Source organism: Herpailurus yagouaroundi, unplaced genomic scaffold, assembly GCF_014898765.1.
Source record: "Herpailurus yagouaroundi ecotype Mexico unplaced genomic scaffold, PumYag 140, whole genome shotgun sequence".
Classification (NCBI taxonomy): Eukaryota; Metazoa; Chordata; class Mammalia; order Carnivora; family Felidae; genus Herpailurus; species Herpailurus yagouaroundi.
In genome coordinates, this window is record NW_024412395.1 from 31,501,252 (window position 1) to 31,516,699 (window position 15,448).

Here is a 15,448-nt window from a genome sequence, read left to right on the forward strand (position 1 = left end):
TGTTTCTTCAAACCTCAGTCTCCTTTATGTCTGCCAACTCAGTGTTAGCCACTTTTGCACCCCTCTCATGGCAGAGGCTTCAATAACTTTTCAGATGCTCTGCCACAATACACTGGCATGCTTAGAATCCAAAGAAGTCTTCAAGAAAATCCTCCCAGGTACATTCCTTAGTTATTATCTTCAGTACTCTACACTTAGACATCTCAATGCTCCTTTCCTCCTGGTGGCCAGTATCTTATTTCTTTTGCTTAAGAAAAATCTGCGGGGCGCCTGGGTGGCTCAGTCAGTTAAGCGTCTGACTTCACCTCAGATCATGATCTCGCGGTCCATGGGTCTGAACCCCGCGTCAGGCTCTGCGCTCACAGCTCAGAGCCTGGAGCCTGCTTCAGATTCTGTCTCTCCCTCTCTCTATGCCCCTCCCCCACTCATGCTGTGTTTCTTCAAAAATAAATAAATGTTAAAAAATTTAAAAAATAAAATAAAATTAACTCTATAGGTACCGAGATGATCAATTGACAAAACATACTGTGAAGAAAGCAAGCTGTAGAAGAGTGTATAACCTGCTCTGCTTCTGTAAATACAACTGTAGATTCGCAATGCATTAAACATTTCTGGAGGAATACATGAATCTGTTAACAGAGGTTGCCTCTGAGGAGGGAAAACAGTCTTGTCTTGGGGACAAGAGTGGAAGAGAAATTTTCACTGCCTCTTTGTACCTTTCAAATTCTACATCATGAAAATAACCTATTCAAAAATAAGTAAAAGTTGATCATAAAACATTTATAATTTGGCTTTTTCAACCTGCCAGGCTTCAGATGATCTGATTCTCAGCCACAGACAGAAAGTAGCTCTTTTGGCAAAGCTATCTTTTTTTTCCCTTCTCTGCTTCCTGATGTGCCTCTCTTTCTTGTGGCACCTTACTAAAGGCAGCATGAAGCAGCAGTGACCTGCTCTAACATTCTGAAAATTTCCCCTCCATTAGAAAGAAGAATACTTCAGTAGGAAGATGGTCAGAGTCTCAAATATAACAGATAAGAAGTTTAGCTACATACCTTCATTTGCTAACTTGCCAGACTGAGTTCACCTGACCTCTTTGGCTAAGCCATATCTGTATTTTAGGGTTTGTTACTTGCAGGAGTTTTTGTCATCTTCAGGCCTATCACACTGAATAGGTATTTAACACATCGTGATGAATAAATGAATTAATGAATAATTTTATCTGCAGGTACAAACCACCTAAGTTAATTTTAAATTTATTAACCGATAGAGATTTTTGAAGTCTGCAGTTTAGATTTCCCAGTTGTCCAGTAATTATAGCTGTCTTTTTTTCTCCAATCCAAGATCCAATTAAGGATCATGCATTTTATTCACTTGTCATATCCACTTAATCTCCTTTAATCTAAAAAAAATTCCCAGCCTCTTTGTGTCATATCACTGATATTTTTTAAGTCTGGGCCAATGTTTGCAACATGTCCTTTAATTTAGATTTTTTTCTAAAAATTTCTTTTATTATTAGATTCAGATTGAATATTCTTGGCAAGAATACTTCATTGGTGATGCCATGCCTTCTCAAGGTATCATACCAAGAATACGAGGAAATTGGTTTTCCTACCAATGTTTCTACAGTAACACTATAGAAAAGCATATCATACAACTATGGCTTAATGAAAGATCCAATATGAGTTTTTAATTCTCCTTGCTTTAATTTTATACTAATCAGATAATGTCTAAGTGGTTCAGTACTTACATAGACCAGATATTAGTACATAGTATTTTATTCAATGGATATCATTTGGGGAGGGGGTGGAGAGGGAAGGGGTTCTCTTTTAAATTGATCAGTTGTTTGTGAGTTTCTTTGTATCAGTTTAGGGAGTTGATAAAATCAAGTTTCTGGTATACAAGCTGAGGGCTAGCTTGTAATAATAACAATACTTTACAGGATTGAGATGAGAATTACTTGAGATGTTAACAGAAGTAAAATATCACTAATAGTAATGTGCTCTGTGGAGGGTCTCTATTAATACAATCAATCCCACTCAGGTATTTATTTGTAGAAACCACGTATGTAGCAACAGTATCTGGCACTGTTATGAATACTTTATGAATATTAATCTTTATAGTTGGTTATATCCTTATCCCCATGTACAGATGAGGAAACTGAGGCTTGGAGAAGATAAGTAACTTTTCCAAGGTCATAAAGAGACTAAGTGGTAATATTTCTAACTGTTTACCTGTGAGATCACACCTGGAAACAGGCAGCCTGTATAGCTCCAAGCTATACTTAAGGATGATTTTCATTCAGCTGCTCCTTTAAATAAATTTTTGTGTTTATGTTATTTGTGTTACAGAGAGAAGAGGTACTCCCTTATAGGGACTCATAAAGGCATAGAGCATCTAGAGATTTACTGCCTCCATTACGCTGCTGGCTCTCACAGCACTTGTTATGTTTTTATCAGTTTCTCTCCAGAAGGTAGGAATTGTGTTTTTTCTGTATGAATTCTTTATATAATTATAGTTTTCTTGACTGTGAACTTAATTTTTGTTAAATATGAAAAGCATCTGACACCTAAAGAATAAAATGCCAGATGTCTCCAAACAGTTAAGACGTATAAACACATTGCCTTTAAAAAATATTTCTATTATAAAATTAATAGATGTTCATTAAGAAAAAAGATAAGACAAACAGAAAGGTATAGTAATCTATCACCTTGTGATAACTACTCTTTATATTTTGTTGTATGTCTTTCTGAATTCATTGATATATTTGTATACAATGTATAATATATGTATCCATATAATATTAGGATTAGGATTGGTAACAATAGGATATAAATGTTCTTTGGCTAGATTGCTTCTTTACTTAGCAACTTATTACCTTATGTGTAATGTGAGTAAATATCATCTGCATTTCCATTATTAATGGTTATATAATATTCCAGTTTAAGAACATAACATAAATTATGTAACCACTTTCTAATTATTGAGTATATGGAATCTTTCCAGGTTTTTTCTTGTGTTAAATATGACTTCAGTGAACATTCTTGTACATACATGTTTGCATTTGTGTCTAGTGATTTTTTAGGACAGTTTCCAAAAAAGTAAGTGTTGCAGACTCTTAGTTCCTAAGCATGCTCTCTGATAAGAGGATTCCATGGCCTATAACATAAAGAACCACTGTTCACCATCTTGGAGAATACCTATGTATAGTAGTAACAAAGGTCTGAGAAATCAAACTTATTTGACTATAGAATGTTTTCTTAAGATAACATGTGTCTACAGGATGGAGAAACTGTGGTGTATGGGGGCAGGGGACAATATGGGAAATTGCTATACTTAACACTCAGTTTTGCTGTGAGCCTAAAACTTCTCTGAAAAATAAATTTTATTTTAAAAAAAGGGAAAGAAAAGTTTTTGAATGCCATTGTATACATTTACATTTAAAATTAAATTTAGACTTTTACATACATACACACAAAATAACATCAGAACATATCAACATCCCACTGAACACTTTGGAAAATGCTAGCTTATGGTATATTCTTTTAAATGGAATTGGGAGATCAAAGGGGAAATATATGGAAAGGCTCTACCAATTTGCATTTCCACCAACAGTGCATCAGAGTGCCACTTTCTCTGTAATTTTGCCATTGGTATTAACCAATGCCATTGGTATTCAATTTAAATACATCTGAAAAGAGAAAAGTATATGGCATTCTAATTTTCATTTATTTGATTACTAGTAAAATGTATATCTTTGCATATTGTTATTTGTCTTTTATATTTCTTTCATGCCTATGTCACTTATGCCCCATTCTAAATTATTCTTGGTGGTCTTTGAGGCTTTTTCTTTATTGATAAGAATGAAGAATCATATTAAGACTATCAACACTACAAATCACATGTGATACAATTATGTTTTCTTATTTTTTCATTTTTTAATGTTTGGATATGATGTTTTGTTTTTATTTTGTGTACTTCATTTTTGCCATATAAGTTAACATTTTTGAATAAAACTTTACATATGCCTCTCCAAAAACATAACAATTTTTTGTTTAATCCTTGGATTACAAAATTTTACATATTACATGTAATTAATATCTGATTCACTTTTAAAGTATCAGTTCAGAAGAAAGCAATACCTTCTTAGGGGCTTCTGTAGAGTTTGATTGTGAATATGGTACCTCACATAGGAAATTGGGAAAATACCCCATGATTCCTAGGGCTAGTAGGGGTACAGAATATCATCAGATGTAGTTCTTAATCAAAGAAGAAAAGTTAGTCTCAACCAGAAAAAGAATTGTCCATGCACATTAAAAACAGAAAAGGAAAATAAGTCTGAACCTTAGCCAGAGCTAAATAAAATTATGTAAGTTTTTACAGTTAAGAAAGACCTTTGGGTTAATATGGTCAGATTATTTCATTTTATAAAGGAGAAAACAAAAGAAAAAAGAGTTTAACTCAAGTTTGTCCAAAGTCAAGCAAATGTGTTTTGTTTTCTCAGGAGACCTTTAAGAAGTAAAGAAAAGGTTCTAAAAAGTCTTCATTATTAACAATAACTAACATTTATGAGTACTTACTATGTACCAGACAATCTACTAAATACTTTAAGTCATTTGTCTCACTTACCTTCACAATATACTTTGAAGTAACAACTATTATTATCCCCTTTATAGAGATAAGGAATCTGACTCTAGTCTAGGCAGTCTGAGACTTAACAGCCCTCACTCTTAATTGCTGTTTTTAAGAGAGGAGACTCTTAAGTGTTATCATCAGTAAGAAATTATATGTCACTATTAAATAAAGTAGAATTAGTGGAAGAACAGAGAGAGGATTGCAATGGCCAATCCTAGAAATAAGCAAGAGTGGAACATTTTGGCAGGATAGATAGCAAGAAGTATTTTTTACATCCTAAGTAAAAAAAAAAAAAAAAAAAGTGAAAGGTTAGTTAAAGAAATTTGTGGTATGGCTTGACTCTAGCTTATTCCCTGATTTTCAGAGGATATTGCATCCTTCAATTCATCTTTGCATTTATAAAAATTATTTTGGCTTTTCAAATTGAAAATGGCTTATGAGAACTGTATTACAAAATTCTAAATTTACAGAACTCTTCTCCATTATCACTGCTTTTCATATCCCCTTTAAGGACTTTACATTTTTAGTTGCATGTATTACGCAATGTAGTCCTTAGGCATTTTTGCTATTAAAATATCTTTTTATAAATTAGTAAAGAAAGCAACACTCAAAACAGATGGACTATTGCTCTAGGTTTTAATGCTTGCTATAGTTGATATCTAAAGGTGGTCATGAATTAAACAAAAAAATGAAATCACAAAAGAAGAAAAGATTTTCAAAAATGAATTTGCAAGTTTAGTTCTAAATAGCAATCACAATTTTAGCTCGAGGCTTTTCTGGGGGATTGTGAATAATGATTAGGTGAGATTATAGGCCCCAGGCAAAGCCTCAGGACTTTAGTCTTCCTAGCCAGTCATTTATCCTCAAAAAAACGGTCCTCAGGTTGTACACAGTATTGGTTGAAATACCAGAGGGAATCAAACCTGAGTCTGTCATATTATCCCGAGGGTCATATCAGGAGTCTGAAGCTTAGATGGTGAAATAAATGTTTACCAAAATGAAAACCCTTGGTAGGCTTTTCAGTTACTGTTGCTTTATTTTATTTTTACTGCTTTGGGGTATTTTTATTTACCTGCAGAAGGAATTATGTATAAAAAATTATAACTCTAAGAAAGTAATATCACTATTGAAAATTGTTTTCAACTCTGCAGAGCATCTATTTGAGGGAAATAGGTAAGATTTTTTTAAGATAATAAATTCAACCTCTCATTTTTATTAGATTTTCTTGGAAATTTGTGTTTGAGAGAATTCTGATTTACTATACTTTGCTAAAGTATTCTTCTAGCCTGATCTTATGTAAAATTTTGAGTTGGTGGGTGTGGATATTTTGAAAGCCCCGAAGTCTTGATTTCATGGATAATTATGTATTTTCAGTTACCAAAACTTCAGTTCTCCTCTGTCTTTACAGCTATTTGCTCTTTTCCTAAAACCTTGTGAGTTAAGTTGTTAAAATGGCATCCACAACTTTTAAAAACATATTTACATAAGAGATAGTAAAAGGGAGGAAATTAACAAAACAAAATATTTACCTAATTCACCCAGTGTATGAAATAATAATGATGATGATAATAGTAATTTTAAAAATGGTAGTGTAGGAGTAATTATCTGATAACATGAAGAATGTTATTACTGTGTGTCAGGCACTATTCTAACTCATAACTCCCATTATTACTCCTATTTTTAAAATGAAGAAACTGAGTCAATCAGAGACTAATCTGTAGTAAATCTAGGATCAGAAAAGTGAACAAGGACTTGAGAGAACCACAGTATAAAATTCTGAGTCCTTCAGAGTCTCATATCAGTGAATACAAGGCTTGGTTCTGGGAATATATAGCAGTAAACGAGGTAGACACAGTCCCTGATTTCATTAAATGTAAATTTACACAATTATTTAGTTTGTTTCCATATTACAAAGTGATGGGAGAATATACATAGGGACCGCATATTGCCTGGAGAATCAGGCAGAGTCCCTGAAGGAGTGTTTCAGCTGGGAGCTAAGGGATGAGAAGATTCATGCCGGCAGTAGAATTGGGGAATTGGAGACCAAGGGGGCCACACAATGATTTTGGTGGGCCCTAGACACTTTTGCTTTTGTGGGTCCCTTCCTCCATAAACAATATTAAAAATTGAGATTTGCATTTATACTGGTATAGAGACAAGTATGTTAATATTGTATATTAAAATATTTTCTTTGACCTAAAAGGGTTTTTTTCCCCTTATTTTAAAAGAAAGCTTTTTTGTGGACCCCTAAGAGTATTATTGTGAGCCCTAGGCTCTTGCACCTACTAGACCGGATGGGTAAGTCAGTCCAGGAGTGGGAATATTGGGCCAGAAACATTTCAGATGGAGGGAATAGCATAGACAGAGGCTTCAGAAGCTTAGAGGGCCTTGCCTGCTCAGGAAACTGAAGGGAGGTGTGGCTAGAGCAGAGAGTGTGGGGGAGGGAGAAAGAGGTGAGGCTGGTGAGAGAGGAAGGGCCCCCGGAGGCCTTGTTTCGGATTTTGATATTAATCCTACAAGTAATGGGAGACCTCCAAAGGGTGTGTGTGTGTGTGTGTGTGTGTGTGTGTGTGTGTGTGGCAGGGGGTGTGGGGGGGTGGATGGTTTAAATCAAATTTGTGCACATGGTTAAAATCAACAGTTCTGTGATCCAACTTCTCCCACTTATGCCTCACCTCTCTTTCCACTTTTCTTTCTGATATCTTCATTTATTCAGGTCAATGTCATTTGCTTTCACCTCAGATTTTTTATTTGTCACTTTTAGGTATCATCTATTATCATACACATAAATAAAAGAGGCATTATACATTCACTCACTCACTCTACCCTACCTCTACCTTTTCTCTTTTGTTCCTCAGTTAGTTTTATCTTTCTTTGATTTCTCTGTTGTAACTGTGGATAATAAACCAGTACCTTTAACCATAGATGCTGCTTTGGGATTGTCCCCTGTTGTCAGACAAGGACGTTAGTGCACCCACCTTCTCTGTGATTCCGTCCTCAGTTCTGTCACTTTTGTATCTCTAAAATTGATGCCATTTATATCTATTTTATAACCAAAATCAAGTATTTACATTATTGTGTGGAAAGGCTCTTTGCATTTGCTGTGTCCTCCACCTGAACATCCATTACCCAGATGACTGCACTGTCTGATCCTTCTCTTCCTTAAATACTCAAACCAACTGGCAGCCAGTCAGTAGGGCCATTCCTGGACATCTTATTGGAAATAGCATCTCCCCTACCTGGAATTCTTTTTTTTTTTTTAAGTTTATTTATTTTGAGAGAGAGAGAGAGAAGAGGGGAGGGACAGAGAGAGGAGGGACAGAGAATCCAGAGCAGGCTCTGTGCTGACAGCAGACAGCCCGATGTGGGTCTTAAACTCACAAACCATGAGATCATGACCTGAGCCAAATTCAAATGCTTAACCAGCTGAACTACCCAGGTGCCCCTCTGTGTGAGATTCTTACTGTACTTTTCCTGTTATGTTTTTCTTCATAGCACTTATTGTTAAACAAATGATATATCTTACCTCATTTAACTTTTCATTCTCCCCATTCTTGACTATAGCTTCAAGAAGGCAAGGAATACCATCTACTTCAGCTAATTTGTTTGATATTTTTGTTTGATATTTTTGTTTGTTGTTTGCTCCCTCACTATATTCCCGGTAGCTAAAACAGTGCCTGATAACAGAATCATTTTAGTTAGTGATTGATTATAGTCCCAAATAGTCTTCTTTGGTTATATGTCCTGACTTAGGCAATTTTTCAATTTTCTTAAAATTTTTCATTTGCTTTTGTTTTTCGTACATTATTTTTCTTTATCATATCCCCAATTCTTTCTGACTCTCCATTATATATAACATGCTGTGATCTCTCTCTCTGGTTTTATTCTTTTCCCTTGGAAATGCTCTTCTGGAGCCTCATTACATCCTCTGGCTACACAGCTGTCATCCTTGGGCTTCTCCTTCCTGTTCTTCCCATTGGCATGATGACAGACAACCCACGTTTTTCTCTATTTCATTGTACATCTTCCTTTAATGAAGCATATCCCTCAGCAACTTTCAATGAAAAATATTTGAATGATAAATTTTTTGAACTTTCACATATTTGAAATGTTGTTTATTTTATTCTCATTAGAGGTGTATCCAGGTCCTAACATCAGAAGGTACAGGCCTGGGGACCGGCCTCACTGGGGGAAAGGGGAGAGGTGGGTGTGTGTGCATCAGTATCGAAAGGAAGAAAACACATTAAAAGGTGCCACGTTTTGGGTGCCTGAGTGGCCCAGTCAGTTAAGCATCCGACTTCTGCTCAGGTCATGGTCTCATGGTTCGTGAATTCGAGCCCCGCATCAGGCTCTGTGCTGTCAGTGCAGAGCCCAGTTCAGATCCTCTTGTCTCCCTGTCACTGCCACTCCCCCTGCTTGTCTATTAAAAATAAATAAACATTTTTTTTTTTAAGTGCCACAGTTTTGACTGCCTGGTCCACATGAGATACTATATAAAAACTGACATTTTGTGCCTCTTCTACTAACTTCCTTTTATAAAAGTCTCAACAATCATTGTGTTAAACTTGTAGAAAAGGCACCACCTTTAAAGAATATGCTGAAGAGAAGCACTTGCTGCCTAACTGCTTCCATCTGAATTCTAGTTTCTCTGGAATGCTAGAGCACTAATCATTTTCTCCTTGAGCTTGGAAAGTTTTCTAAAATTCATTAACACCAGCCTAAGCCTGCAGCTCGTTTTCCCTCTGGCAACTTTCAGGCCCCATCTTGGTTTTCCTTGGTGCTTTTCAATTCCTGATGATGTGTCTTGGCTTTTTTCTGTCCATATTTTACTGTTGAACTCAGTGAGCATTTTCATCTAAGGAGTTTCATTCCTAGAAAGTTATCTTGCATTATTTCTTTAGTAATTTCCTCCCTTCCTTCTTTATTGTTTTTCTTCTTTCTTTCTGTAATATCTGTCATTCTGTGAAGGACTACGTAGCTGAACATCTAATGATCATCTTTCTTATGATACTTTCTGTTTCTTTTCAAATCTGTTTCCATTTGCAGTGCTCTTCATTCTAAAACAAAACCCCCCAAAAAGAGATTTGTAGGAAGGTTGAAATATAAAATTTTGTTTTATTTTCCGAGTCTTTCATATTCTCTGGAGTTTTTGTTTATTTTTATTTATTTTAAGTTGAAAAGGGTAGATTCTGGAGCCAGACTGAGTTTGAATCCCAGTCTCCCACGCTTAAGTCTGTGATCTTAAGCAACTTTAAATTCTGTGTCTCTGCCTTAACCTGAAATGGAGATAATGATAGTACACCTATCTCAGAGTTCTGAGCTGAGCTGATAAACATAAAACCCTGAGTAAATGAGCTGATAAACATAAAACCCTGGGAATAAAATCTGGAATTGAGTAAGTCTTATATGTATTTGCTATTATAATTATTATTATAATTATTGTCATTATTACTATTTTGTGGATCTGATGTCTGCTCGGTGTCCCTGAGGATATTACCTGGAAGTCCTTTTAAACTTCCCTTTTTTTGGAGCATCTGGGTGGCTCAGTCAGTTAAGCATCCAACTTCAGCTCAAGTCATGATCTCACGGTTTGTGGGTTTGATTCACATTGGGCTCTTTGCTGTCAGTGGAGAGCCCACTTTTGGATCCTCTGTCTCCTTTTCTCTCTGCCCTTCCCCTCCTTGTGCTCTCTCTCTCAAAAATAAATAAACATTTATCACTCTGTGTCTGCTAGGCTGTGGTTTCCTGTGCCCCTTGGCTGCAGTTTTTCTCTGTTTTCTAGCTCACATTAATTTTTCAAAATCTCTCATCTGTTGATGGCCCAGCCATTGTGGTGTTATTTATTTTTTATTCCTGTACTATCATTTTAGTAGGTCTTAAAAGAAGTAAAACCATGTATGATCTTACCATCTTTAGAATGCCTTGAAAATTTCTAGTCAAAAAAACGACCAGATAAAATGTCATTTTAAAAAGATCATTTTGGGGCATCTGGGTGGCTCAGTTGGTTAAGTGTCTGACTTACACTCAGGTCATGATCTCACAGTTCGTGGGCTCAAGCCCCGCCCACAGGCGCTGGGCTAACAACTCAGAGCCTGAAGCCTGCTTCATATTCTGTGTCTCCTTCTCTCTCTGCCCTTCCCCCACTTGCTCACTGTCCCTCTCTCTCTCAAAAATAAATAAACATTAAGAAAATTATTTTTAAAGATCACTCTCTAAAATTTAACTTATAGCAACATCAACTAACAGACTAGGTTCTCCTACAATTAACTGGGATTCTTATACTACTTACATAAAAGTGGTATAAGCCCAAGATATAGTAATAAAACTATTTATTAAAATACTGATGTAAATAGTATATTCTTAAATAAATAAATGGGTTAATATTTAACAAAATACAATCATCTAGAAACAAGTTACTTTCTCCTACTGAAAGCAAAATATATGTATTATTATATATTTATATTATATTATAAAATATATATGTTATATATAAATATATACATATTTATATATTATTATATCATAAAATATATATGTTTTATATATATTTAGCATAAAATTCCCCTGGCCAAAAGTGACTTTCTTCAGAAGTAATTGAATCTCTAACTACTCTAGTAGTGTTTCCATCTATCACTCGATACCTTATCATTGAATATAAATGTGATTTTGCATGGAATAGCACTAAATTTGTCTAAAACCAACCATTAACTTCTAGAAGGTTATAATCTTTTATTTGCAGTAAGTTGACAGATATGAGGATGAAAATAACTATTTTATAGGTTGGCAGTGATAACTAAAATGAGATAAAATATATAATGTTCATTCTTTCCCTTTTTTCTTTGTCCTATGGGACCTTTTGTTTTTATTATTATTTTTTTTTGCTAATGTTTATTTATTTTTGAGAGGGAGACAGACAGAGTGCAAGCAGGGAAGGGGAAGAGGGAGAAGGAGATACAGAATCTGAAACACGTTCCAGGCTCTGAGCAGTTAGCACAGAGCCCGACGCAGGGCTCGAACCCACAAACTGCGAGATCATGACCTGAGTCAGAGTTGGTCACTTAACCGACTGAGCCACCCATGCGCCCGGGACCATTTTTATTTTTTTTATTAAGTTTTTATTTTAATTTCAGTTTAATTGACATGCAGTGTTATATCAGTTTCAGGTATACAACACTTCCATACTTCACCCAGTGCTCATCGCAGCAAGTGCACTCCTTTAATCCCCATCACCTATTCCACTCATCCTCCCCCCACAACCTCCCCTTTGATAACCATCAGTTTGTTCTCTGTAGTCAAGAGTCTGTTTCTTGGTTTCTCTCTCTCACTTTTTCTTTTGCTTGTTTGTTTTGTTTCTTAAATTCCACATGTGAGGGAAATCATATGGCATTTGTCTTTCTCTGACTACTTATTGTACTTAGCATAATACTCTCTAGCTCCATCCAGGTTGTTGCCAATGCTAAGATTTCATTCTTTTTTATGGCCAAATAATATCCCATTGTGTGTGTGTGTGTGTGTGTGTGTGTGTGTGTGTGTGTGTACACACCATGTCTTCTTTATCCATTCATCTATCAGTGGACACTTGGGCTGCTTCCATAATTTGGCTATTATAAATAATGCTGCTATAAACATAGGGGTGCATGTATCCCTTTGAATTAGTGCATTTGTATTTGGGGGATAGATGTCCAGTAGTGTGATTACTGAATCATAGGGTAGTTCTAGTTTTAACTTTTTGAGAAACCTCCATACTGTTTTCCACAATGGCTTCCCACTGTTTGCATTCCCACCAACTGTGCAAGTGGGTTCCTTTTTCTCCACATCCTTGCCTACACATTTTGTTTGCATTTTTTGACTTCAGCCATTCTGACAGGTATGTGGTGGTATCTCCTTGTGGTTTTGATTTTCATTTCCCTGATGCTGAGTGATGTTGAGCATCTTTTCATGTGTCTGTGGGCCATCTGTAGTCTTCTTTGGAGTAATATCTGTTCATATGTTCAGCCCATTTTTCAAATGGATCATTTGTGTTTTTGGGTGTTGGGTTGTATTAGCTCTTTATATATTTTGGATGCTAACCCTTTATCATATATGTCATTTCCAAATATCTTCCCCCATTCAGTAGGTTGCCCTTTAGTTTTGTTAATTGTTTCCTTCACTGTACAGAAGCGTTTTATTTTGACATAGTCCCAATAGTTTATTTTTGCTTGTATTTATTTCCCTTGCCTCAGGAGACATATCTAGAAAAGTGTTGCTATGGTCAATGTCAGAGAGATTACTGCCTGTCCTCTCTTCTAGGATTTTTATGGTTTCAGGTATCACACTGAGGTATTTAATCCATTTTGAGTTTATTTTTGTGTCTGGTGTAAGAAAGTATTCCAGTTTCATTCTTGTGCATGCAGTTGTCCAGTTTTCCCAGCACCATTTATTGAAGAAACTGTCTTTTTCCCATTGGATATCTTTTCCTGCTTTGTTGAAGATGAATTGGCCATATAATTGTGGGTTTATTTCTGGATTTTCTATTCTGTTCTCTTGGTCTGTGTGTCTACTTTTGTACTAGTGCCATACTGTTCTGATTACTATAGTTTTGTAATGTAACTTGAAGTCTGGAATTGTGATGTCTCCAGCTTGGCTTTGCTTTTTCAAGATGCTTTGGCTGTTCAGGATTTTTTGTGGTTCCATATAGACTTTAGGATTGTTTGTTCTAGGTCTGTGAAAAATGCTATGTTTGGTATTTTGATAGGAATTGCATTGAATCTGTAGATTGCTTTGGGTAGTATAGACATTTTAACAACATTTGTTCTTTAAATCTTTGAGCATGGAATGTCTTTCCATTTCATTGTGTCTTCAATTTCTTTCATCAATATTTTAATGTTTTCAGAGTACAGGTCTATCACCTCCTTAGTTAAGTTTATTCCTAGAAACTTTATTACTTTTGGTGCAACTGTAAATGGGATTGTTTTCTTAATCTCTCTTCCTGCTGCTTCATTATTAATATATGGAAATGCAACAGATCTCTGTACATTGATTTTGTATCCTGAGGCTTTACTGAATTCATTTATCAGTTCTAGTAGTTTTTGGTGGAGCTTCTATATATAATACCATGTCATCTGCAAATAGTGAAAGTTTGACTTGTTCCTTACCAATTTGGATTCCTTTTATTTCTTTTTGTTGTCTGATTGCTGAAGCTACAACTTCCACTATTATGTTGAAAAGAAGTGGTGAGAGTGGACATCCTTGTCTTATTCTTGACCTTAGGAGAAAAGCTCTCAGTTTTTTCCTGCTGAGTATATTCACTGTGGGTTTTCATATTAGGACTATCGACCCATTTTTAAACCACCTCTGAAATATCTCTGTAACTATAGTAAATTCTTTAATCCAAATCCTCTAGCCAGTATCTGTATGAAAATTTTGAGGCCTTAAAGAGAACTCCAGCTAACTAATGGTATGTTACATGTAAACAGTGTTTTTTCTGCTTCCTGGCAGTCTTAAGCAGCTCCTTGATGTGCTTCATTAAAAGATACTTGCAAGGCTTAGTATTGTTAAATAATATACATTGATTATAACCAAGTCTTTGTAATATAAATAATATCTTTATTAAAACTCTATCTCTATAAATCCTACTCATTTAAATGTAGTTTTTCAGCATTTCCCTTCTTAATTGTTGCGCTGATGCATATGTGATTTCCCTCTAGTGTTATCAAATAGATTAAGAAAAATGCACTCAGTCAAGTTGCTTTCATTTCTGTCTCTCATGAAAAGAACTATATATGTATAAAAATTGTAAGTGGTAGCTGAGTTAGAGTCTCCCATCTTCACTTTCTGTGTTTCACATAATAACTTGGGAAAGGGACAAGGAGAAATTTTAAATTCATAATTAATAAATTCAGTAGATTTCAAGGGAAATAATAAAAACTACAGTAAAGACAATTCTAGGCTCCAAATATCTGCAACTATATGTTTATGGAGAAGAGAAATTACAAAACCACTGTGCACTTTTCATAATTAAAGTATATTGTCAACCTTCTATATCTCTTTCATATAAATAAAAAGATTGCGCTTTCAGATATCATTATAACCATACCTATTTGCCTTTATTGTAAATGGAAGTTAAAATTTCTGATTACTGCTAATTATGGCAGGACTTTTCCTAAATTGCATGTGCTTTTTAGTTAACAATACATTTATTTTCAGTATTCTTCTCTGTTCCTGACTATTCAGATGGACACACACACACACACACACACACACACACACACACACATCTGAGGGAGCAGTAAAAACAAAAGATATTTATTTAAGAATATAATACTCTTCAAAGGTTTATTTAGTTTATATAATAGATCAGATATTCATTTTAAGGCACTATTCTCTATATTATATAGGAATTATTACTTTAAAAACCATGATATGTTTTTTGTCATAATCTGAATGTTATGAATTCTTGGTAGCTCTACAGAAATCTTCCTGCTTGTTTTTTTTTTTCCTATTCACAGTATTCAAAGTGGTCCATGTGACCTAGATATTGAAAATCGAGGTAGAATTTTCTGCATTGCTGATATTTACTTTGAAACCTTGGAAACATTCTGATTCCACATGCTAGAATTACAGGATGCCCACTGTTTCATATTGCTGATATTTTAAAAGGTATCTGAAAGTCTGCACAATCATTTTTTAAGCTGGCATTAAAATACTGTTTAAAAAGATTCAAATATTAAACATAATACTTTCCTTTCCAGTTAAAAATGCACACGTAATCATTGTTCATTTAAAATTTTGTGACTCATCGTGGATTTTGGCCCCCACCATTATTTACCTTGCATTT

General features: G+C 35.0%; 1 protein-coding gene across 3 annotated transcripts in view; it reads left to right on the forward strand.

Moving 5' to 3' along the window:
• The first annotated feature begins 1,000 nt into the window (after window positions 1–1,000).
• MBD5 (methyl-CpG binding domain protein 5) overlaps window positions 1,001–15,448 on the forward strand; it is a 145,337-nt gene continuing 130,889 nt past the window's right edge. For 2 of the 3 annotated variants that reach the window (XM_040474994.1, XM_040474995.1), the window contains exons 1-2: window positions 1,001–1,574; window positions 2,349–2,470. The gene's annotated coding sequence lies outside the window, so the exon portion shown is untranslated. The remainder of the gene's footprint in view (window positions 1,575–2,348; window positions 2,471–15,448) is intronic. The other variant, XM_040474996.1, reaches the window with a different exon arrangement.